Genomic DNA, 27,841 nt, shown 5'->3' on the forward strand with positions numbered 1-27,841 from the left:
CTGCATATGGTCAGCCAGTTCTCCCAGCGCCATTTATTAAATAGGGAATCCTTTCCCATTGCTTGTTTTTGTCAGATTTGTCAAAGATCAGATGGTAGTAGGTGTGTAGTCTTATTTCTGGGTTCTCTATTCAGTTCCTTTTGCCTATGTGTCTGTTCTTGCATCAGTATCACGTTGTTTTGGTTATCTGTAGCTGTGCAGTATAATTTGAAGTTTGATAGTGCGATGCTCCCAGCTTTGTTCTTTTGCTTAGGATTGACTTGGCGATTTGGGCTTCTTTTTGGCTCCCATGAATTTAAAAATAGCTCTTTTCTAATTCTGTGAAGAATGTCAATGGTAGTTTAACGGGAATAGCATTAAATCTATAACCTGCTTTGGACTGTATGACCATTTTTACAATATTGATTCTTCCTATCCATGGACGTGGAGTGTTTTTCCATTTGTTTGTGTCATCTTGGATTTCTTTGAGTGGTGGTTTGTAGTTCTCTTTGAGGTCCTTCACTTCCCTTGTTAGGTGTATTCTTAGGTATGTTTTTTTTTTTTTTTTTTTTTTTTTTGTGGCAATTGTGAATGGGATTGCGTTCTTGATTTGGCTCTTTGCTTGCCTGTTGTTAGTGTATCAGAATGCTAGCAATTTTTACACATTGTCTTTGTGTTCTGAGATTTTGCCAAGTTGCTTATCAACTTAAAAAGCTTTTGGGCTGAGACAATGGTGTTTTCTAGATACATGATTATGTCATCTGCACACAAAGATAGTTTGACTTCCTCTCTTCCTATTTGAATATTATTTATTTCTTTCTGTTGCCTTATTGCCCTGGCTAGAAAAACAATACTGTGTTGAATAGGAGTTATGAGAGAAGGCACCCTTGTCTCCTATTTGTTTTCAAGGGGAATGCTTCCAGCTTTACCCATTCAGTATGATATTGGCTGTGGGTCTGTCATATATGGCTCTTACTATTTTGAGGTATGTTCCTTCAACACCTACTTTATTAAGAGTTTTAACATGAAGGAATGTTGATTTTTATTAAAGGCCTTTTCTCCAGCTATTTAGATAACCCTGTGGCTTTGTTTTTAGTTCTGTTTATGTAATGAATCACATTTGTTGATTTGTGTATGTTGAATCAGCCTTGCAACCCAGAGATGAAGCCAACTAGATTGTGGTGGATACGCTTTTTGATGAGCCGCTGGATTTGGTTTGCCAATATTTTGTTTAGGATGTTTGTTTGCTTTATTTATTTATTTTTTTCAGATAGTGTCTCACTCTGTTGCCCAGGCTAGAGTGCAGTGGCATGATCTCAACTCACTGCAACCTCCACCTCCCGAGTTCAAGTGATTCTTCTGCCTCAGCTTCCCAAGTAGCTGTGATTACAGGTGCCTGATACCACACCCGGCTAATTTCCTTATTTTTAGTAGAGACAGTGTTTTATCATGTTGGCCAGGCTGGTATCAAACTCCTGACCTCAGGAGGTCCACCCACCTCAGCCTCCCAAAGTGCTGGGATTACAGGCGTGAACCACGGTGCCCGGAATTTGTTTAGAATTTTCGCATCAATGTTCATCAAGGGTATTGACCAGAAGTTTTCTTTTTTGTTTTATCTCTGCCATGTTTTTGTGTCAGGATCATGTTGGCCTCATAGAATGAGCTAGGGAGGAATCCTCCCTTTTCAATATTTTGAAATAGTTTCAGTGGGAATGGTACCAGCTTTTGTTTGTACCTCTGGTATTATTAAGCTGTGAATTTGTCTTGTCCTGGGTTTTAGTTTGTTTGCTAGACTATTTATTATTGCTTCTATTTCAGAGTTTGTTATTTCTTTATTTAGGGATCCAATTTCCTCTTGATTCAGACTTGTGAGAGTGTGTGTGCTCAGGAATTTATCCATTTCTTTTAGATTTTCTAGTTTATGGGCATAGAAGTGTTTATAGTATTCTCTGATGTTGTATTTCCATGGAGTCAATGGTAATATCCTCCTGATCATTTCTGATTGTGTTTATTTGAATCTTCTCTATTTTTTTATCTATTAGTCTAGCTAATGATCTATTTTATTAATTAAAAAAAAAAAAAAACCCAGCTCCTGGATTTGTTGACATTTTGAAGAATCTGTCATGTCTCTATCTCCTTAAGTTCAGCTGTGATCTTGGTCATTTCTTATTTTCTGCTAGCTCTGGGGTTTGTTTGCTCTTGGTTCTCTAGTTTTTTTCGTTGTGAAGTTAGGTAATAACTTTAGATCTTTCTAGCTTTCTGATATGGGTATTTAGCGCTATAAATTTCCCTCTTAACACTGCTTTAGCTACATCCCAGAGATTCTGGTATGTTGTATCTTTCTTCTCATTAGTTTCAATAAACTTCTTGATTTCTTCCTCAATTTCATTATTTACCCAAAAGTAACTCAGGAGCAGGTTACTGAATTTCCATGTAGTAGTATGGTTTTGAGTGAATTTCTTAATCTTGAGTTATAGTTTGATTGTGCTGTGGTCTGAGAGACTGCCATGCTTCAATTTTTTTTTTATTTGCTGAGGAGTGTTCTACTTCTGATTTTGTGATCAATTTTAGAGTAAGTACCATGTTGCAATGAGAAGAATGTATATCCTTTTGCTTGCGCTGAAGAGTTCTGTAGATATTTATCACGTCCACCTGATCCAGAGCTGAGTTCAGGTCCTGAATATCTTTGTTAATTTTCTGTCTTGATGATCTATCTAATATTGTCAGGGGGATGTTAAAGTCTCCCACTATTATTGTGTGGAAGTCTATGTCTCCTTGAAGATCTCTACGAATCTACATTATGAATCTGGGTGTTCCTGTGTTGGGTGCATATTTATTTAGGATAGTTAGCTCTTCTTGTTGGACCGAAACCTTTATCATTATGTAATGCCTTTCTTTGTGTGTGTGTGTGTGTTTTTTGTTGTTATTGTTGTTGTTGTTGTTTTGGTCTTTGTTGTTTTAAAGTCTGTTTTTTCAGAAACTAGGATTATAGTCCCTGTTTGTTTCTATTTTCCATTTGCTTGGTAAATTTTCCTCCATCCTTTCCTTCTCTGATGAAAATTTGCATTGAATGTCCCATCCCACCACTGAAATTATGTTTATTAGAGATTAAATCCTGAATGCCATTTGAAAAAAAAAAAAAAAAAGTTTTACATTAGGTTACTTGTTTCACTAGATCCTCATACTTTATCATGCAAAGATAAAATGTATTTTATTTTATGCTATTTATTTGTCTTAAATATCACCAATTTCATTAATAAGAATTTATGATACCGAATAAAAAAACTACTCATTTCACCAGTGATCGTTATTTAGGTCTGCCAGATTTAGCAAATACATATACAAATAATGAAATATAAATTTCAAATAAACAATTTTTAAAAAATATATGTATGGCTTGTGCATTAATTGAGAAAACAGTTACACAAAAATAACACATATCTTTCTTAGCTGAAATTCAAATGTAATTGGTTGTCCTATACTTTATCTGACAACCCTATACCTATTTTTAACATTCATTATGGCATTTACCAAAAGCTATACTATGGATCATTTACCCATACAATAAATATTAATTAAACACCCACTCTGAGTCATGCTCTGTTCTATAAATTGAGAATATAACTATCAATAAAATAAAAAAGAATCTTTACTCATAGAAATTACACTCTAAGAGGAAAGAGTAACAATTTTAAAAGTCTGCATGAATACCTTAACTACTATATTAAAGATGATAAGAGCCATTAAGAACAAAAAGCAAGAAAAGGGAATGAGAAAAGGAAGGTAAATAGCATATTAAAGGTGATAACAGGCAATAAAAGCGATAACAACCTTTAAGAACAAAAAGCAAGGAAAGGGAATACAAAAAGGAAGGTCAGTTGAACATTGTTTAATGAGAAACTAAAAGACCTCCTTGTGTTAACATTTGAATAAAGACCCAGAGAGAATGGGGTCTTGCAGACATTTGGGGTAAAGCGGCGGAAACGGAAGAAACAGTAAGTGAAAGAACCAGAAGTAGACACCTGCTTCATGTATTTTGGAGGAGCAACAAGAGGCCCTCTCAGGTTAGAGCCTCTCTCGTTAGAGCAGATGGGAAGGGAGAAGAGTGTTGGGTTGAGGTAGGCTATTTTGAAGAACCTTGCAGATTTACTTAAGGGCTTTGGTATTTAATCAGAGTACATCATAAAACATCAGAGGAGCATAAATAGTTAAGGCATTTGATAGCTTTCTTTGAAGTGTAGCAATGCTAGCTGACCACTTTTGCGGGGAGAATTCTTGAAGAGGGTGACTAATTAGGATAATTGACCATGCAGAGTCTGTAACTGAAACTAATGAACATTTATATATCATGATGACTTAGTTAAAGATAATTAAATTGCACATATCATAATAATAAAAAGTCAAAATATAAAATCATTTTATTTGCTGACAAGTATTTTTACAGCCAACAGTAGCAAATGTACTACTGTATAATACTAGCTACCATCTTTTTGCATGCCATTTGAATGTCTATCCTCTCTTAAAAATAATTTTTGGGCCTGGTGCAGCCTTAATCCCAGCATTTTGGGAGGCCAAAGAGGGAGGATTGCTTGAGCCTAGGAGTTCAAGTGCAGCCTGGGCAAAACAGGGAGACTCCCTTCTCTACAAAATATTCAAAAAAAAAAAAAATTCTTCGAGCATGCTGGCACATCCGTGTAGTCCCAGCTACTCCAGAGGCTGAGGTAGGAGGATTACTGGGGTCTGGGAAGTCTAGGCTGCAGTGAGCTGTAATCACACCACTGCACTCCAGCATGGGTGATAGATATCTAGTCTCAATAATAATAATAATAATAATAATAATAATCGTACACAAAACTTCAGAAAATCAATCCAAGAGGGCTTGGAAAAACAATTCATCTAAATCTACCAAATTGTTCTGGTACATTTCTGTCCCTTTTCATTTTCTTGAATTTTATGCTTTTTTAAAAATTACAGTGACCCAAATTAATTTAGTTGAAGCAACAAGATTGATCACATAATTAAGTAAACATTTTTGGAACCCTTGTACACAGTTGGTGGGAATGCAAAATGGTGTAGCTATTATGAAAAGAACATGGAGATTCCTGTAAAGGTTAAAAATAGAACCACTATATGATCCAGCAATCCCACTTCTCAGTATTTATTCAGAAGAGTTGAAATCAGGATCTCAAAAACATATTAGCATTCCCATGTACACTGCAACAGTACTTTCTGTAATAGTAATTTTGGTTGCTGTGGAAACAACTTAAATGTGCATCAAAAGAGGAATGGACAAAACAAAAAGTGGTAGATATATATAATGGAATATCATTCAACTTTAAAAAAAAAAAAAAAAAAAAAAGAAAATCCTACATTATGGGCCAACATGGATAAAGCTGGAAAACATTATACCAAATGAAATAAGCCAATCACACAAGGACAAATACTGCACCATTGCATTTACATGAAGTAACAAATATAGCCAAACTCACCGAAGCAAAAAGTAAAATGGGAGTTGTCAGGAGTTTGGAGGAAGGGCAAATGAAGAGTTACTAATTAACATATATAAAATTTCACGTATTCATGATGGATAAGCTCTAGAGATCTGCTGTACAATATTATGCCCGTAGATAACAATATTGTATCATATGCTAAATAATCTGTTAAGAGAGTAGCTCTGATGTTGTGTTCTTACCACAATAGAAAATAAATAAATTAAAAGTGTAATAAATTAGCTCCTGACTATTCATGAATTTGTCTCATATATACACACTATTTGGCTTTATTATTTGTGCTCTGAATAAATAACATTTTATCAGATCAGTAAAATGGTTTAGGGTTGTTTAATTAGAATGCGGAAATAGTGATATGAATTAATATAATTTTATTTTTGATTATAAATCTACTTATATTTACAATTTAGACATGATGTATCTTTTCTTTTATTCATTTCTTGATTAATTCTTTTACTCAAATGAATGAGATACTTTTTAAATTTTTTACAAGTTTTGTGGGCACATAATACCTGTATATATTTATGGATACATGAGCTATTTTGATACAGGCATGCAACATGTAATAATCACATCATGAAAGTGAAGTGTGCACCCTATTAAGCATTTATCCTTTGTGTTACAAACAATCCAATTAAACTCTTAGTAATTTCATAATGTATATGTAAATTATTTTGACTATAGCCACCCTGTTGTGCTACCAAATACTATGTGTTATTGATTCTTTCTATTTTGGGGGGTACCTATTAACTGTCCCCACTTACTCCCTAGCCCCCATTACACTTTCAAGCCTTTAATAACCATTCTTTTACTCTCTATCTCCATGTATTCTATTGTTTTAATTTTTACATTCCACAAACAAGTGAAAACATGAGATATTTGTCTTTCTCTGCCTGGTTTATTTTACATAACATAATAACCTTTGTTCCATCCATGTTGTTGCAAATGACAGGATCTCATTAATTTTTATGGAAGAATAGTACTCAATTGTTTATAAGTACCACATTTTCTTTACCTATTTATCTGTTGATGGACACTTAAGTTACTTCCAAATCTTGGCTATTGCAGTGCTGAAGCAAACATGGGAGTGAACATCTCTTTGATATACTAATTTCCTTTCTTTTGGGTATATACCCAGCAGTGGGATTGCTAAATTATCTGATAGGTCTATTTTTAGTTTTTTGAGGAATCTTCAAACTGTTCTCCACTGTGGTTGTACTAATTAACATTCCCACCAACAGTGTACAAGGGTCCCCTTTTCTCCACATCCTCTCCAGGGTTTGTTATTGCCTGACTTCTGGATATAAGTCATTTTAACTGGGGTAAGATGATACCTCATTGTAGTTTTGATTTGTCTCCCCTTATGATTAATGATGTTGAGCACTTTTTCATATGCCTGTTTTCCAATTGCGTATCTTCTTTGAGGAAATTTCTATTCATACATGCACCATTATTCACAATAGAAAAGACATGGAATCAACCTAAATGCCCACCAATAATAGACTTGATAAAGAAAATGTGGTACATATACACCATGGGATACTATGCAGCCATGAAAAGAATGTTGTATTGGAGATGCATTTTATGTTATTTGTTTCTTTTCTCTTGATGTTTTAGGATTCATTCTTTATTCTTCACCTTTGGAGTTTGATTATTAGATGTCTTAACATCGTCTTCTTTGGAATAAATCTGCTCGGTGTTCTATAACCTTGTACTTGAATGTTGATACATTTATCTAGGTTTGGGACGTGCTCTGATATTTTTTCTTTGAATAAACTTTCTACCCATATCTTCCTCTACTTTTAGAAGATAAATAACTCTTTTAGTAGATAAATAGTAGACAAATAACTCTTTTAGTAGATAAATAACTCTTCTAGTAGATAAGTAGTAGATAAATAACTCTTTATTTTAGTAGATAAATAGTAGTAGATAAGTAACTCTTTAATGCCAGTAACTCTTAGATTTTCCCTTTTGAGGCTATTTTCCAGATGTGATAGGCATGCTTCATTATTTTTTATTCTTCTTTCTGCTATCTCCTCTGTTTATTTTCATATAGCCTGTCTCCAAGCTCATTTATTCTTCTTCCTGCTTGATGATTTCTGCTATTGACTCTGATACATTCTTCAGCATGTCAACTGCATTTTTCTGACTCTAGGATCTGATTGAGTCTTTAAAATTGTTTCGATTTCTTTGCTAAGTTTGTATGATAGAATTTCGATTTCGTTCTCTCTGTTATCTTGAACTTCTTTGAGTTACCTCAAAACAGCTATTTTGAATTTTCTATCTTGAAGGCCATATTTCTCTGTTTCTCTATGATTGGTCCTTGGTGCCTTCTTTATTTCATTTGGTGAAGTCATGATTGCCTGGATGATCTTGATACTTGTAGGTGTTCTTTTGTGTCTGAACATTGAAAAGTTGGGTGCTTATCTTAGTCTTCACCATCTGGACTTGTTTGCGCCTGTCCTTCTTGATAAGACTTTCCAGGCACTTGAAGAGACTTGGGCACCAAGTCCAAGATTACTGTCATTTTTGCAGACTTGTAGAGGTACTTACTGCTTCTGTGGTCTTGAATAAGATCCAGAAGAATTCTCTAGATGATCAAGAAGAGATTCTTGTTACTTTCCCTGTCTTTCTCCCAGACAAACAAAGTCTCTCTGTCTGTGGTGAGTTTCCTGAAGTTGGAGGTCTGGTAATGCAAGCACCCTTGTGACCACCAGCACTGTGACTGCACTGTCTCAGACCTGAAGCCAGCAGAGCTCTGGTTCTTCCCAAGGCCTGCTGTAACCACTCCCTGGCTACCATCTATGTTCACTCAAGGGCCTAGGGCTTTATAGTCAGCAGGTGGCAAAGCCAGCCAAGTTTGTAACCTTCTTTTCTGCATGGCAAGTTCCCCCAGGCTGCAGGAAGATCCAGTGATGGTACCTGAGAGCCAGATTTTATAGTTAAAAACCTTATAAACTTGCCTGATGTTGTTTTCTACTGCAGTTAAGTTGGCACTCAAACCAAAATATAAAGTCATTCCTGCCCTTCCCTCCCCTTTCCACAGGCAGAGGAACCTTTGTTGTCACCACCATCACCAGCCAAGGGCCGGGGGAAGAGGGGGTTCTGCCAGGCCATTGTTGGTGTTCATTTAAAGCCCATAGGCTCTTCAGTCAGCTTGTGGTGAATTCTGCCAAGAATAAGACTTGCCCTGAAGCTCCCCTCTGGCCTAAGGCAGATCTAGAAGTGCTGTCCAAGAGGCTGGGCCCGGACTTGGGGACCCAAAGAGCCTACTTAGTGCTCTACCCCCTAGTGGCCATGGTGGTACCTAAGATGCAAGACAAAGTCCCTTTTACTTTTTCTTCTGCTTTTCTCAGACAAGAGTCTTTCGTCACAGCTGCCATGGCTAGGAACGTGCTGGGTCACACCTGTAGGCAGCATGTCTCAGAGCCCAAGGCCCACGGCATACTACTTGGGTATCAGTGGTGATTATTGAGGGCACAAGGGCTATTTAGTCAGTAGGTGATGACTTCTTCCCTTCAAGGCAATAGGTTCTCTTTTGGCCCAGGGTATGTCTAGAAATGTGTGGTAACTAGGGCCTGGCATGGCAGACCCCACGACACTGCCCAGTCCCCTACTCTACTGTGTCTGATCTGGTATCCAAGATGCAAGACAAAATCCTCTTTAGTCTTCACTCTCCTCTTCTTAAGCAGAAGGGAAGAGACACTTTAATTGCTGTGAGCTGCACTGCCTGGGTTTGGAGAGGAGTGACTGAAGCACTCCATTAGATGTCCTGACTGGTGTCACCTTAGGTCATGTGCCACCCTAGTTCTCTGGCTCTGAGCCCAGCCCAACAATAGGAGTTGCCTAGGAATTGTAGTTCTTGTGTCCTAGACTGTCTTTCAAGTTTACCTCGGACCCCAGAACATTTGACTCATGGTGGCTACGCTTGCTCAGATACTGAAGCTCCGAAGCATGGGATGGGCAATCCTGTCTGACTAGCTCTGGTCTAAATGTTCCCTCTGTGTATGGGCACTGACTGAGCCCAATAAGGCTTTACTTTCTACTATGGCAAGGCAGCACTGAGTTCAATATAATGTCCTCCAGTCACTGTACTCTCCAGCCCCCAAGTGCACAGATTCTCTCTTCATGCTGCACAGCTGCTGCCAGGGGGTGTGGGAGAGGTGGCATTGGCAGTTCCAGACTGTTTCTCCCACCATCTTCAATGCCTCTTTCAATTATATAAAGTTAAAACAAGGTACTGTGGTTGGTCATCTGGTTTTTAGTTCTTATAATGGTGCTTTCCTGTGGGCAGGTCGTTGTTTAAAATGTGATGTTCCTGTGGGGGTTTGGGGGGAAAGAATGGTGTGGGCTTTTATTTGGCCATCTTGCTTTGCCCTTGAGACACATTTTGGGAGGGAAACTGAAATGAATGAGAAACCTCTCTAGAGTGGAATCTAGAGTTACGTTTTTTTATTGCATTTCTTGACATATTGTGGGTCATAAAACTCACTGCCACCAGGATTATGTTATTATAAAAATTAAAATGTAATAGAATATAGCAGAGTAGATTCCAATGTATAAGATAATATTGTACATAAAATAAGTATGGCTTCAGGGAATGTTCGATGCATGATGTAGGATTGTGGTTTCTATTTGCAAAGTACATGTAAGTGTTTTAACTGTGAACAGAAAACAAAACTTTAGAAATAGTTATCTACAATACTATCTGATATTTGTATAGGCATATTTTATTGTGAAATCGATAATTTAAGAAGTTATAGGCAAATTGTTATAGATGAATCTTCATGGGAAAGATGACAGAACCCAATATACAATACATATCTGGACCTTGGTTATGAGGTTAAAAGATAAATATGGCAGGAAAGTGGGGATTAGGTAGAAAGAACACTGAAAAAAGATAAAGCATAAAATATGCAAAATATAATGAATGTTCACACAATAGTGAGGCCTTATTTAAGAATATAGCTTGATGCATTTTATAATTATATACCAATGTAAAATAGGTGGTAAATATATAAAACATTTCCATAACCACAGACAGTTTTCTATGCCCATTTCTAATTTTCCCTACTAACATTTTTTGACTTATTTCACCATAGATAAATCTTGAACTTCACATACATATAAACCTACAGTGTGTTTCTATCCCTGGCTTCCTTTGAGCAACATTGTGTTTTTAAGATTCCTCCACATTGCTGACTGCATCAGGAGTTTGCTCATTTTTTTATTCCTAAGTAGTGTTCTATTTTATAAATTATTCTTTTCGTGGATATTTGCACTTGTGTATGTGTGTCTGATTACTAAAGAGGTTAAAATATGCAATATTTAGTTATCAAAATTTAAATTTACTTAAATTATACTCTTTCAAAATGAAAATCATAACTTTATCACACTGTGCTTTCCTTCAAGTTTTCTCCCACTGTTTGTGCTATTTTCTCATATATTGTACTTTTAAATACTTAACCACACAATACATTGTTATTAATTTGGTCCACACTTTTACTCTCTGTAAGGATCTTTTTCTTTTTTTATAGAAGTGTAATTCATACTTTAAATTGGTTTCATTTTACTTTAACCTAAAGAACTTCAACAATTCTTGTACAAGTATACAGGTTTTGTTTGCCTATGTCTTTATTTCCTTTAAGAGTTTTTTCTCTGTAGTGGGAATCTAGCCTATAATATTTTTCTTATATCTTTTTCCCATGTTTTAATGATGCTTATATCACTTCCTAGCTTTCATTGTTTCTAATGAAAATTTGACCATTATTCTTATTATTATGTGTCTGATTGTTATATTTTTCGTTTCTAACTGCTTTGAAAGTTTTTCTGATTATCTTTGCATTTCAGCAGTTTTTACTGAAATGTTATGCTTTTTCTTGGGTGTTGCTGGTCTTGGATCTGGGGGTAAATATTATTCACTAATTTCAGAAAATATTCAGACATTGTAGCTTTAAATGTTTTTTTTCTCTTTTTCTAGAAATCCATTTCCATGTATGTTAGCTATCTTGAACATCTTTTCATATGACTTAGAGTCCCAATTCTTTTTCTAAAAATGTCTGTTCTTCAATTTAGCTAATTTATATTAACCTACCAATAAATCACTTATCTTTTCTTCTTTTTTACCTGTTGTTATGCCCATCTAATATTTTTAAGATCAAATATTGTAGAATTTTAGTTCTAGAATTTTTATTTGGTTCATTTATCAAAGCTTTTGTTTTTATGTTGAAATTCTGTACATATTATTTTATTCACTATCTTAATTTTTCCTGTAAGTTCTGCCATTCTCTGGGTAATCTGGACAATTTTTGTGTCATCTTTTATTGTCAGTTTTTTTATTTGATTATAGTTCACACTTTCCTGTTAATTCACAATCACATACATGCATGCATGTGCACGCGCACACACACACACAAACACACACATCTATGTAGGATGCCAGGCACTTTGCATAAAGTAACAGTTGAGAATAGTATTTTTTCTCATGAAAGGTTTTGCTCTTTTTTCCCCCAGATGGCTAGAATGAGGGTTTGTTCTAATAAAACTAGGAATTGAATTGAGCCAGAGCTGAAATGCAACTTTTTAAAGTTTCAGCTCTATACTGAGTTCCTGCATCTCAGGGTGGGATGAGAACACTTGTACTAGTTCTAGCCATTCTAAGAAGACAAGAGCCCCTTCAACTTCCCTGCTCAGCACCAATGCACAATTAGTAAAATCTCATGGGAGTGATTTGGTGAATTTTGAGATCTAGCTTTTGTTTAGGATACTAGATCTAACAGAGTGTCCTTCACTACTTGTTCTTTCATTTCTTCTATGGGAGATTAGCTTCTTCATCCACCTCTGTCACCACGAATAAAAACAGGCTAGGTTCTACTCACCTAAGAAATGCTCAAAGCACTCTATCTTTTAGATTTCTTTGTCTTTAGCTCTCTGATAGGTTTTAGTAAAGTTCTGATTGCATGAATTACATGTTATTCTCTCATTGTAATGGTAGGATAGCTGGTTTTTCACATATGCATCCTAACTAGAAGCAAAGTTGAGTATTTTAATTTTTTTCTGAAATGTATGTGCAGCTTGAGAGAAAGGTGGAGGAAAAAAGATTTGGAAGTCACATGATAGGCAACATAAAAATCTTGATAACGTTTCTAGATCCCTAGATATTATTATATAGACAAAAGCAATAATCCAAATATTTTAAGTTACTCTGGTAGAAATATATATTAATACTAATATTAAAAGATATGGAAGCCAATTAAAGGTTAGTTATATAGGAAAACTTTTAAAGAGAGTAATTTGTGTATTTTTCTAATTTATTTGCCTTACTCATCTCTTTCAGTAACTCTAATTTGATCCAATCTGTCAAGTCCAATACTAACATAAAGCTTGTACTTACTAGCTTACTTTATAAATATTTACACAAAACTTTACATATAAATCATTTTACATATCACTACGTAGCAGTAGAGAGTGTAGGAAAAAACAAAATTTACTTGTGATACCTATTTGTTTTATTTCACAAACCACAGATTTGTGAAGCAGACTTACTGTGCTCTGGTTACCAATCTGTCTGAGTCCAGTGATACCGAACATACTCATATATAACAGGTTATAGGAAGTGGATTTATTGCTTACAGATAGGCAACAATAAAGGGAGTCTAGGATCCATTGTGAGTTGATTCTCCGTAGATCCGAAAGGTGTCCTAGATAGATGGAGCCTTGATTGCACATGCCCCACTTGCACCATAGATAAGGGACCCCCAGAGGCCTGGAGCCACCTGGGGGTCATGAGAATTAGTGGACAAAGCTTTGATAAATATCCTGCTACCAGGAAAGACAGGAATGAAACTCGGGCTATCCTGGGCAGTTCCTCCCTAACGCAACATGCCACATTTCCCTGAAGGAACAGGAACAAGGTATGAGTTGTTTTAGGCAGTTCAACTCTATCTCAGAATAATGCATTCTCAGCCCATTCTAGAGTTATTTGAGAACCATGAAGAAGAAATGGGGGAAAACTAGGTGGGTCCACAGCCGCCTAGAGTACTGTTCTGCAGTAGTATGCATAGAGATAATCTTTTCTGAGTTAACTGATGATTGTTTACAAAGGAAGGTAAATTATTTTATGGATAATTTGTTCTTCTTGCCAGTATTTATTGGGTCAATATTTTAATTATTTATTTAATAGTATACAAGGACATTCTAGAAGTAACTAAAAATCAGTAACTCTTTTTTCGACTTCTCCAAAGTTCACCTATTATCTTTTCTCCCATTTCAGAAAACTGTATGTTCTTTTTTCACTTGCTTGATGAATTTACCCGAAGAAAAAAAATTATGTTATTTGGAAAGCTATTACTATCAGCCATTTATATTGTTCAGAAAATCAAAATCCATATTTTGTTAATAGGGCTATTTACATTTTCTTTCTACTCAAAACAAGGGTTAGAAATTATTACTTTCTTTTAAAATAAAATCATAATACATTTGTGATGGTTCTGCTCAGAGAATTATCCATGGTATCCACAGACTACTTTGTGGATTAATTCATTGCTCTGACTCAATATTTTCTATGCCATTGACATAGAGTTAAAATGAACTCCATAGAAAGTCTATGTGAACGTTTGTGAAAGTTTTGCATCTCTTGCTCCTGGCAAAAAACGGAACAATTTCTTTAAAATATGTGTGTGGGCAACTATATATTTTGCAGAAGGCATGAATATCATATTGCCAGTACCAATGTTCAAGAAATATGTGATTTTGTTTTCATTGTGGTAGTGGGAAATTTAAGCTCAGCTATGGATATTTCTTCCGTTTTTCTAATAATTGTTTGAGGTGAAATGAAGGCCGCAATGCTCCGATAAAATGCAAACTTTCGGCAAAAGGTTTATACTGTAAAGCCACACTACTGAATTAATGCACATTTTCTAACCTTCTGTGGTCCCTAAAGAGGGTGTCTCTGTTCTTTTTGAATCAAGCTCGAGTACCGACTTTTTTAATGAAGCTTTTAACCCCAATGCCTGGGTTGTCTGGATACAGACATGCTCCTCTAAAGCTGTTCGACAACTCAGAAAACTTTAAGACTTGCTTTTGCATGTTCTTAGCTGAGTGTCTTTATTGGCCAAGTTTTTCATGATGACAAAGTACAATTTATATATATTTTTCTTTTGTTTTATCTTTTTGTGTCCTGCCTAAAACATCTTGGCATGCTGGCAAGTAGTAAAGATATTTAGGTTTGTTCTTCATAAATTATTATTTTCATATTGTGTGAGGCCGTTGCTCACTTTTCCCCATATGGATGTCCAGACTTTTTTGTTCCTCATTGAATTTTGCTGAATGTGTGTAAAAATTATTGACTCCATATGAGTAGTTTTATTTCTGGATTTGCTATTTTGTTCCATTTATTTATTTGCTTTTTATGATTATATCATACAGCCTTAATAATTTTTGAGCCTTGCAACCATGTAGTGAAAGTATGCTAATTCCGTACTTTTTGAAAAATGTTTTAGTTATTCTGTACCCTTTGCATTTTTGTATAAATTTTAGTATACACTTGATAATTTCAAGGAAATGATTGATTGGATTTTAACTGGTATTGCTTTTTAATCGTGAGATTAATTTGGAAATAGCTGACATCTTAGTAATGTTGAGTGTTTCATTATATCATCCCACTCTTTAATTCCCCTTAGTAAATGTTTTATAATTTTAATAATATTTGCTGCTGAACTCAACTTACTAATGTTTTTTGGAGGGGGCTTTTTTTTCTTATTTATTTATTTATTTATTTATTTATTTATTTATATTACTTTAAGTTCTGGGGTACATGTGCAGAATGCGCACTTTTGTTACATAGGTATTTATACACGTTCCATGGTGGTTTGCTGCTCCCATCATCCCATCATCTACATTAGGTATTTCTCCTAATGCTACCCATTTCCTAGCCCCTCATCCCCCAACATGCCCCGGTATGTGATGTTCCCCTCCCTGTGTCCATGTGTCCTCATTGTTCAACTCCCACTTATGAGCGAGAACATGCGGTACTTGATTTTCTGTTCTTAGGAGAGTTTGCTGAAAATAATGGTTTCCAGCTTCATCCATGTCCCTGCAAAGGACATGAACTCATCCTTTTTTATGGTTGCATAGTATTCCATGGTGTATATGAGCCACATTTTCTTTATCTGGTCTATCATTGATGGGCATTTGGGTGGGTTCCAAGTCTTTGCTATTGTGAATAGTGCTGCAATAAACATACGTATGCATGTGTCTTTATAGTAGAATGATTTATAATCCTTTGCATATACACCCAGCAATGGAATTGCTGGGTCACATGGTATTTCTGATTCTAGATCCTTGAGGAATTGCCACACTGTCTTCCACAATGGTTGAACTAACTTACACTCCCACCAAGTGTAAAAGCATTCCTATTTCTCCACATCCTCTCCAGTATCTGTTTCCTGACTTTTTAATGATCGTCGTTCTAACTGGAATGAGATGGTGTCTCATTGTGGTGTTGATCTGCATTTCTCTAACGACCTACGATGATGAGCATGTTTTCATGTTTGTTGGCGGCATAAATGTCTTCTTTTGAGAAGTGTCTGTTCATATCCTTCACCCACTTTTTGATGGAATTGTTTGTTTTTTTCTTGTAAATGTGTTTAAGTACCTTGTAGATTCTGGATATTAGCCCTATGTCAGATAAATAAATTGCGAACTCTTTCGTCCCATTCTGTAGGTTGCATGTTCACTCTGGTAATAGTTTCCTTTGCAGTGCAGAAGCGCTTTAGTTTAGTTTTTCCTTCTGTTTAGTTTTTACTTCCTATTATACCCCAATCTGACTACAACATCTGTTTAGTTTTTACTTCCTATTATGCCCCAATCTGACTACAACATCTATGTCTACCCTTCTCAGCAGTTCCCTTTTGGGTCACCACCCATGGCACTAAAAGGAAATGAGTGACAATTGTTTCACTCTATTTTACAAAAAAGCCAGTATAATTTAATATAGGAACCAATAATATATATACTAGCAAACTCTGTTTTTAGTAACAAATAGTATATATAGTTTGTGTTTATCTGAATGTATTATATATGTATAAATATGTATATATAAATATGTTTGTATACATAGTATATTTATGGGTATATATAGTGTGCAAATATATATAGTGTTTATATATATTTGTGTATGTATGTAAATATATATATATAGTGTGTGTGTGTATATATCACAAGTTTAAGCAGTTACCCATCCACGGAACATGACGTAACATGTTTAAAGAAGAGTTATTGTTTTAAATGACATTCTTAAAAAAACATTATGAACTTAGAACGAGATGGCCATCAAAATAAAGTATGAACATCAAAAATAAAATAAAATTACTATCTCTTATAAGATTATTGTTGTCAAAATTCAATGAAATGTCACAATTCAATGAATTATTAAGGTACAATATTGCCTACACTTTCCAATGAATAGACATACACTCTAAAAATGTGTTGGCTATAAATTATGCTTTAAAATGTTACTCATGTGGAAAAATTTTCACAATTCTAAACAGGAAGTGGTTAAAGAGATGTTGATTAAGAGGTACAAAAATATAGTTAGATTGAAAGCATAAATTATAATTAACAGTAATTTATAGTATTTTTCAAAATTGCTAAAAAAAACTAATTGCAATGTTCCCAATACAAAGAAATGGTAAATATTCGAGATGATCATTGCACATTATATACATGCATCCAAATACTACATATACCCTCAAAATATGTACAATTATATAGCAATACAAAAATTGAAATGTAAATAAAATAAAATTATTTTTGATTCTCTGAAATTAAAATATCAGACCCACAAGAGGTTCTACTAAACTTGAAATATACATAAGAACATTGTCTCAAAATTTCACATTTTAACCTTATCAAATTGTCCCATTCTTTTCCATATATTTTCTCAAATAAATAGAAGAGTTTAAATTCCCTTTTATTTATTTTTTGTAATACCTCTTTCTTTTGGATAATTTTAATCACATCACTGGTTTTATTTTTTCTTCATATTGTATGAGGTGTATGAGGTCATCACTCATTTTTTCCATATGAACGTCTAAGTGTTTTTGTTGTTGTTGTTGTTGTTGTTGTTCCAAATTGAATTTTAGTGAATGTTTGTAGAAAATTATTGACTCTATATGTGTGGTTTTATTTCTGGATTTGCTATTTTGTTCAATTTATTTATTTGCTTTTTACGGTCATATCATACAACCTTAATAATTTTTGAGTCTCTCAACCAGGTAGTTGAAGTAACTTTGTATTTCTTTTTTGAAAATTGTTTTAGTTATTCTGGATCCGTTCCTTCACCCCTTGCAAGTATTCTACATTCAGAAAATACATGATTCCATCTCTCAGCATTCAAACTCACACAGCATTGACAAGATAGTGATTAAAGAGTGTAGATTCTCTTCATATGTTTTAACTAAATATTATAAAGAGAACCTACCTTTGGTACTTACCACTTAAAGTGCATAAACTGAGAAAATAATAAAGTCAGCCAGCAATAATATATTACTCCATAAAAAATAGTTTTGTATTTTCTTTATTAAACTGTTTTTTTTTTATAGAATGAGAAGGTGGATGTTTTATGTTTTAAAATTAAACTATTTACAAATGTATCTCTTTTTCAAGTAAAACAGTAGCCATCCTAAAATCGATTGCTTTGCAATCAAACCCCTATGACTGTTCACAGATAAAGAGACTAATTGTTTTATTTTGCAGTGATAAGTTACAGATCAGGAATATTTCAGTGTCCTAAGAGAATATTGTGAAGTATATTTAGGTTAAGGATGAATATATTCGCTAAAAACATTTTATATTTGAAATTCTCAAGTATTCCTTTTTACAATTTGAAAATAATGCTATAAAGGTCATATGAAGAAGGAAAGGATACTTTCATCAATGAGAAGGTAAAAGATTAAGATTTATAAAAATGCGTAGACTTTACAAACTTTCTGAAGTAAAACAGGCAAACAAACTTCTTTAAATCTTTCAAAAAACGCAGCCTCCATTTAGAATATATCAAACAGGCAACCTGAATACCTGAATCAATACTTTGACTGAATTAGATATGTAGTTCAGTCTGAGGATATCTATTTTATACAATTTTATTTTTTTCCTGAAAAGATGGATTGTTGTTGAGACTAATTTAATCAACTAATTGGTCATTATGTAGGTAAAGTTTACTCTTATCATTAATAATTTACCAAATTAGTTTATAGATTTATTTCTATCATCTTCATTTCAATGTTTTCCTAAAGTTAGTATAGGCCTTTGAATATTGACAAAAGTAGAAGAAGAATACTCTTGAAAATATAGTTTCTCTGCAAAACTATTTATGTTAATTTGGTTTTCTATCATTTAACACTTGTAAAGAACATTTCTTTACATGTAATGACTACACATTTATTATTTTATGTTACTTTAACACAAAACAGACACTATATTTAGGGTCTTATAACATTATCTTTACCATCTACTAAAGCTATTAGGCCTGCTAGAATCATATCATTACTGTTCTTGCTTATGTGATTATATATACAGGAAATTCATGTTTAAAACTATTCTCTCTTTGGCTTCAAATAGGCACCACTATTGGAATTAAGATAGTAGGCAAAATATTTTGTGAAGACTTCACGTATAATCAACAGTAAAGAGCAAATTAATGAAGAAAAGATATGTCAGCTAGGATAAACATCATAATAATGAAATGGCCAATTAATAATAGTTGAAAAGGAATATAAATTCTGGTGGAAACATTCAAAATGAGAGGTATCTGGGAGGAAAACGTGATAACCAAAAGAGAAAATTAAAAAAATAAAAGAACAGAGTGGTCATATCCTGCAAGAAAAAACATAAAAAAAGAAAATAAAATATATCAGACTCTTAGATTGTATTAAATTGAAATGTTACCATAACTATTCTAGATTGATGTCTTCCCATTCAATTGTTTCTGTACAGTTAACAGGATGATAGTCTTCTTCATCTCAAGATAATAGGGTCATATAGTCATCATTTTTGGTTTACTCAGAATAATTTTAGTTATTTTGCATATAAATTAAGTGTTTAAACATTTTAATTATATTAAAGTTTCATTTAAAGAACATGATGGTCTACCACAGAAAAGTCATGCATGAATATCTGAAAAAATAAATTTTATGATATATATATATATATAGTTGATTATATAATTTGTAAAATCTTGTTCTCTTTGCAAAATTTATTTACATTGTCACATAGTATGTAACACATACAACTTGGTACATCTCAGGCATGAAAGCAGAATATTTTCTTTCTTACAGAGGTACTTTTTATGATGAGAAGCTACTTTACTGTGAATTTGAACAATTTTTTAATGTATAATGATCAATGTACAATTTTTAATGTATAACGTATAATTTTTCGCATTATGAAGAGTAGGTAATGCACATATTATTTTGCATTCATATTTATGTTAGTATTCTAGAGTTTGTATTTATATTTAATATTCTAAAATATGTATTCATGTGTAATCTGGAAAGTAAAAAATTGCCCTCATACTTTCCTGGTATCACTGTCTTTTTCAAGTTGGAAATAATTGCAAACCATGCCATCAAGGAATCTAGAATTAAATATGCAGATTTTCTTTTTCCCTTTTTTTAAACCAAAACATAACACACTGTCTCACCATTTGAAGCAGATTTTGGTTCCAATTATCTGCTAAAGACTGAAAGATGGCTATAATGTTGGAGAAGTATAGATAACACACTTCTATGCCTTAAAACCGCTTGAATTTATTAGCAAGAACTAATCTGGAAATGGCTGAAACAAATCCAAATTTTTCTATTTCTGTTAGTCTTCTTTAGGAATCCAAATGACTTTAACACCTTCAGAAGACCAGTTTTGTATAAAACATTTCAAGCCTTCTATTCAGACATTTAAAATACTAGGTCCACTTATCTTTTCTGATTATTAAATTCACGTATGCTCTTTGTAAATCATAGAAAACTGTAAAAAAGGAAATAATAGATTGTTTTCCTATCACCCACCATATTAATCATAATTAATGATAGATTTTGGTGTTATTACCTCCCAATCTTCACAAACACACACATAAACACACACACACACACAGAAATCCATTTATGTACATGTTATAAAATGAAGCCCTATGCATTTATATATGAATTGTAAAAGTAGCCCAAATGAGCTATTTTTTCAAAAATTGAGATTATTCTGTATTTATATTTTACACTTAATTATATTCTAAAAATTTTACTACGCCAAGAAAAAAACTTTGAATAAAATGATCATTATTGTGCACGTTATCCATAATGTAGATAATAATTTAAACATTTTCTTGAGTTTAATATTCTTAACTTCAATTTCTCAACATAATAAATAATAACTTAGTAAGCATCTTATTATATATGTAGTCAGAAGCATTTTATATTGTTAGTGATTCAAATGTATTGTTTTTTAAAAAAATATGATATACTGACATACTCATTTCCAATGAGTGATATACTTTTTTTCTTATCCCTTGAGAACTTGACACTATGAATGTTTTAATATTAGTTTCGTAGATGAAAATGTTATTTAATATGGGACATATGCATGTACGCATATGAATATATCCATGTACACACACGTGTATTTTTTTAAATAAGAACATTTTTATATTTATTTCTTAGAAACTTGCATGAATGCCATTTTCTTTTTTTTTTTTTTTTTTTTTTTTTTTTGAGACAGAGTCTCGCTCTGTCACCCGAGCTGGAGTACAGTGGCCGGATCTCAGCTCACTGCAAGCTCCGCCTCCCGGGTTTACGCCATTCTCCTGCCTCAGCCTCCCAAGTAGCTGGGACTACAGGCGCCCGCCACCTCGCCCAGCTAGTTTTTTGTATTTTTTAGTAGAGACGGGGTTTCACCGTGTTAGCCAGGATGGTCTCGATCTCCTGACCTCGTGATCCGCCCGTCTCGGCCTCCCAAAGTGCTGGGATTACAGGCTTGAGCCACCGCGCCCGGCCATGAATGCCATTTTCTTAGTGCTCTAATAAGTTGCTAATTAGGTCAAGTTTTATAAATATAAAGTGGACCTGGGCACCTGTGGTCACTTAATACTGTTCAACAGAACTCTATGTAGGTGATCAATGAATTTTAAGTCTTTTCAAAACTGTAGAATAATTATTCACCTATTAATGACCTAAAGCTTTAGATTTCTATTTTGTTAACAACCTGAAGAAATGAAACTCTCAGCAGAGTTCTTAAGGAAATAGATTTAAACTCTGGTTATAAAGAATAGTAGTTTTCCCCATTTTGATGTCTAATCAGTGTTACCAAATATATATGCCCTAAACTGAATTCTTGATTATTCAGTTCTTCAAATGTTTTTCTCTGCATTCCTTCTCTCTTAATGGCAACTCTATCTATCATTTATTAGGCAAACAAATGTGCCTAATAATTAGGCAAATCAATTCTTAGGCAAATAATTCAAAAGCCCCCCTTTTTTCATATCTCATATTAACTTACATGAAAATACACCTTAGAGGACTATCCAGAATTTGACGCTTTCTCCCTTCTTACAATTGTCACCATTTCCCACACACCTCTAATTTCTTGACAGGAGCATTGCAATAACCTTTTATCTGGTTTCCCAGCTGTGGCCCTAGGAGACTATTCTTAATAGCCAACCAATGTGACATTTCTAAAATGGAACACTAAATTATGTCATTTTGTGGAAAACATCTCAGTAGCTCCTCATTTCTCCCAGAGTATATGTAAAGTTTTCCTAATGTTTGGGAAGAAAAAATATGTGCTTACATAAATATCTGAAATAATTTCCATGTGGAGTATCATAAAAAACTTTTGTGTGGATAAAAAAAAAATCATTGAAAGGTAGAATCATTCACTTATTCAACTAACTTTCTTTGTGTTTGCATGTTTAGACCAGAACTTTGCAAGTTGCAAGATATACAATAAATCTTATGTAAAATGTAATGAGTCTGTTGGTGGGACTGTGAATTAGTTCAACCATTGTGGAAAACAGTGTAGCAATTCCTCAAGGATCTAGAACTAGAAGTACCATATGACCCAGCCATCCCATTACTGGGTATATACCCAAAGGATTATAAATCATGCTGCTATAAAGACACATGCACACCTATGTTCATTGCGGCACTATTCACAATAGCAAAGACTTGGAATCAACCCAAATGTCCATCAGTGACAGACTGGATTAAGAAAATGTGGCACATATACACCAAAGAATACTATGCAGCCATCAAAAAGGATGAGTTTGTGTCCTTTGTAGGGACATGGATGCAGCTGGAAACCATCATTCTCAGCAAACTATCGCAAGAACAGAAAACCAAACACTGCATGTTCTCACTCATAGGTGGAAACTGAACAATGAGATCACTTGGACTCGGGAAGGGGAACATCACACACCGGGGCCTATTATGGGGAGGGGGGAAGGGGGAGGGATTGCATTGGGAGTTATACCTGATGTAAATGACGAGTTGATGGGTGCTGACGAGTTGATGGGTGCAGCACACCAACATGGCACAAGTATACATATGTAACAAACCTGCACGTTATGCATATGTACCCTAGAACTTAAAGTCTAATTTAAAAAAATGTAATAAGTCTTCATTTTCCAAACAATAATTGTATAGCATGGAAATGCAAGCAGAATGCCAATAGGAATCAACTCTGTAAAGGAAACACATAGTTTCCAGGAGTGGACCACTACACTAAAGGATAGAGTGACCTGAAAAAATTTGTGTGATTAAAACTGCAATTGATAGGTGGAAATTTAAAAATTTAATGTGTTCAGAAAAAAAAATACCATACATAAGTATTAGCTTAAGAAGTTTCCCAGGATAGTTCAACTTTTGAAGTAACGTAGGTGTGACATGGCTGGATAAGAAAAGAAAAAAAAAAGGTCTTGTTCCCAAGAGCTGTTCACTTTTGTGGTTCATATTAATTCATTAATAAAGATGGGAATTTGGCTTAGTGTTAATTTAGAAATTTAGGTTATTTTCAAGATATTAGCACTATCTCTGCCTATGAAATGTTGTGTTTGTCTTGATTTTTCTGTAACAATCACTTATGTCTTTTGCTCATTATATGATGCACAACTAGTGAAGGAGAAATATATTGAAATTTACTGAAGAGGCAAATTTCGATCATACTGTATTTCTTTGTTCATGTTTAAGCTCCCTAAGCCCATTAGTTCATTTTTAAATACAAAATTGTGTACTGGAAATTTAGTAAAGAGAGGCTAAAATGATATCTTTAAAAAAAGAGATTAAAAGTGCACATTTGGTATTTCAAAGGACAGATTTGGCACAAATATAAAAATAATTTCTGCCACTTTGAATACTTATGAACTTTTAGCAAAACACCGTATCTTACACAGATATCTTTACCTTCATTGTCAAAAATCATTTTCCAAATCATTATCCCTACTGACGAGATCTATCCTTTATTCCACAAATGACTGCAACAAAGTTCTCATTCAAGGGCCCCTGTGTCACAGACGGTAAGAACACATCCCTTTTCTGTAGAAAGTAAATCAATTTAATCAGTAAAATTATCTCTCACTTTCTCCAACACATACTGACACTGTGCCAGGGACTTACCATACTAATTCTGTGCCAGTTACAAAAGGTGACACAATTTTTAGCTTCATTTTACAGATGAAGAAAACTGGCTTGGGAAGATTAAATATTTTACTGAAGTCCCCAGCCATTACAGAGTGAAGGTGAAATCTGAACTCAGTACTTCTGGAAAATAAAGTCCATCCTTTCAGTGGGCCCTACATAATAGTTCCTCTTTCAACGTGAGAACTTCTGGCAACTGCCCAACATCATGTGTGTACATATATTCTGTTTGTGCTTTATATGTATAGATGAAATAACTATTTTCACTCCCCAAAATCTATGACTAATGCTAATCCTTTAGCAATAGACCTGATATTGATTAGACAAAAGAAAAGAAAGTAAATATTTTAATCCATATAGACTCGTAATTTTATTTCTGTACGCTTATTGGTAGAAAAGTTTCCAAAGAGACATTTTCTTCTGAAAATAGAGACCCAAAAAATTAATTTTAAAATTAAAGAGGCATCTGGCTATATGCTAAAGTATAGCGTGGGACCTACAGGTACGTGTTGGGTTTGCGAGGGTGAGGATGATAAGGAAAGGGAGAATGGAATAAGGCTTCTTTCTTTCTTTTCTTTTTCTCTTTTTCTTTTTCTTTTCTTTTCTTTTCTTTTTTTTTCTTTTCTTTTCTTTTCTTTTTTTTTTCTTTCTTTTTTTTTTTTTGATATTGAGTCTCTCTCTGTTACCCAGAATGGAGTGCACTGGCATGATATCGGCTCACTGCAACCTCTGCCTCCTGGGTTCAAGTGATTCTCCTGCCTCAGTCTGCAGAGTAGCTGGGATTACAGGCACTCGCCACCACACCCAGCTAATTTTTGTATTTTTAGTAGAAACAGGGTTTCACCAGGTTGGCCAGGCTGGTCTTGAACTCCTGACCTCAGGTGATCCACCTGCCTCGGCCTCCCAAAGTGCTGGGATTACAGGCGCGAGCCACCACGCCAGCCCCGGAATAAGGCATCTTTGAGGGACTGTCTCTTTCCTAAGTTTATGAATAGGGGCATCTCTGGACTATATAACTTAACAGACTTGACCTGAGAGTCTGGGCTGAAAAATGGAAATTGGTAAGAAAAACTGGCTCCTATTTCCTGAGATCTCTGCATAGATTTACCCAGCAATATATGTTTCCAGAGAGCTCACTTAGTGGGAAGAGAAAATTAACATCAATATAATCTTGTGTTGAGTGTTGCTAGGAGCACATTGTTAAAAAGTCTAGTTTCTTTTAAAGTTCATCATGCATATATTGTGCCATTACTCATGAGGGAACTGTTAATTCCAACCTCCATTTCTAGTGCAAATTAATGTCTTTACTCTTGCCATTCTGTCTATTGCTGGAAGCAAGTTATTCATTGTCCAAATCTTTGAGGGTTCTCTATCTAATCATGTGAAGTTAAGATGTGTGAAGCCTTTGAATTCTCTCCTTCTTTGTCACAGGGAGGGGCACTGAAAACCCAGACATAAACTATGTAACCAGAGGCTATGCCTTACCTTCTAGTAATGCCTAGGTGGAGAAAGGGATTGATGTGGCTCTTTCTTTCTCTTTCTTCCTTTCTTCCTTTCTTCTTCCCTTCCTCCCTCCCTCCCTCCCTCCCTCCCTCTCTCCCTCCCTCTCTCTTTCTTTCTTTCTTTCTCTTTCTTTTCTTTCTTTCCTTTTATTGCTTTCTTCTTTCTTTATTTTACCCATTTTACTGCTGTGACAACTGTACTCAAAACAGACATGTCATCTGTTATATTCTTATGATCTATACTTTTTCATTTTCTCTCCTACAGGTTACAAAAATATCACATTCAAGAGGAAAAAAACAACAGATGTATTAATATTTCATTGGTCATTGCCAGTCATGATAAATCCATGTTATTTCTCTTCAAGGCAGCAATTAAATTAGACAAAGTTATCAGACTCTGTGTCCCATTCCAAAATTATAAATCAATAATTCTATTTGAAATTTTGTTGAGAAAAAATTATGTCATAATCATTTTTTAAATGTTGCCATGGCTGTTAAATAATAGAATATGGAGTAAAGGAGACACACACACATAAAAAAAATTTATTAAATGAAAAAAGTTCTAAATATTATAAACCATATATTAATTTTTAAAAGTACATACAATCCTAGCAACAAACTATCTGTTCTCAAATACTTGTGGTGATGCTTAATAGCTATAAGACCTTTGACAAGTAACTTTCCTATGACCCATTTGCTTATCTATTTGCTGAATAATAGCTAACTCATAGGGTTTTGGAATGTCTGATTAAATACATGTAAAATATGTATCTCATTACCTGATATTTCTAGGGATGATCATCATGGATAAACATGAAATCAAACCAATCAATCATCATTACCACCATGTATTTTCCTTAATTGGCAAAATTCTTAGCGACTTTATAAAATAGAAGTAAGTGTATTGCTCCATCTCAAATTAATTATATTCTTGAATAATAATAATATTAATAACAAGAGTAATAAAACTAAATCTGGATTATACTCAGGCAGTTGCCATAATACTATATTAATATTAAAAAACCTATTATAAGAGTATCAGTGTAGATGTCACTAGTCAATAAAATAGAAACTTTTAGAATAAAATGATATTCTAGGAATATATTATTTTGTATTTTTGTTATATTTACTGAAGATAATCTTTATGTGGGAAGAAATGGAATGTTATAATAATGAATAAGAACTTGACAATTGGGATTGAATATTGCAGGCTCTAGTTATTTGTAATTATGTTATGTTTATGTAAAAGAAATGGAGTTATGGTTCCTATAATAACTAAGTAAACCACACTTCAGTAGTCACTAAGACCCCACTTTCCTGTGGAAACCCTGACTAGAAAGCTTGGAAGTAACACAAAAAACTATGTGAAAGCGCTGGAAAATAAAGAAAAGTGCATAGATTCTCATGGGAACTGCGTACTCAGAGGAGGAGGGGAGAAGAGCAGTATGAAGTAAATTCCTGATATTGGTGATTTTAAGCTTGGGGCTAAAGAGTGAAATATATGTCAGCAGTAGAGACAAATAGTGAAGAAAAAAAAATGTCACTCTCTGACTGAGAGAATCAGGCATTTTCAGCCGTGATCATTGAAGACGAGAGGATCCTAGAAGGGAAAACCAAAAACTAACAAACAAAAACAGAGAAGAAATTGCATCCCTATTTACTGTGATCTATGACTGAACCATCAGACATATGCAGAAAAGACCCAAAGATGCTCAACTTAAAACAAAAGACTTGAACTAAGATTGGAGCTACTGCCCAAGAAAAAGAGTTTGAAATACACTCTTACACAAGATTTGTACCTGTCTGCAAAAGGAAAGAAAATATTTGTCAGAGAAACATTTAGAATGACTGAAATACGATTTAAAATTAATAGAAATATGAACTAAGAAAATGGAACATATTATCAAGGGAAACAGAAACAACTGAATCTGACCCCCAATATGAACCTCTTATTGTAACTAAAGATGGGATTTTAAAGTAGCTATTGTAATCACCTTTGATGAAATAAAGCAAAGATATTCATAGAGTAAACAAATAAGAATGCTTGCCTAGAAATAAGAAATCTCCACAGAAACATAACAAAAGCTCAACAGAGAAATACAAATAATTAAAAAATGAAAATGTTAGCATTTTTAAAACAATGTTTGAAAACGAACAAACAAAAATGCTAATG

This window comes from Macaca mulatta, chromosome 6, assembly GCF_049350105.2.
Source record: "Macaca mulatta isolate MMU2019108-1 chromosome 6, T2T-MMU8v2.0, whole genome shotgun sequence".
In the NCBI taxonomy this organism is placed as follows: Eukaryota; Metazoa; Chordata; class Mammalia; order Primates; family Cercopithecidae; genus Macaca; species Macaca mulatta.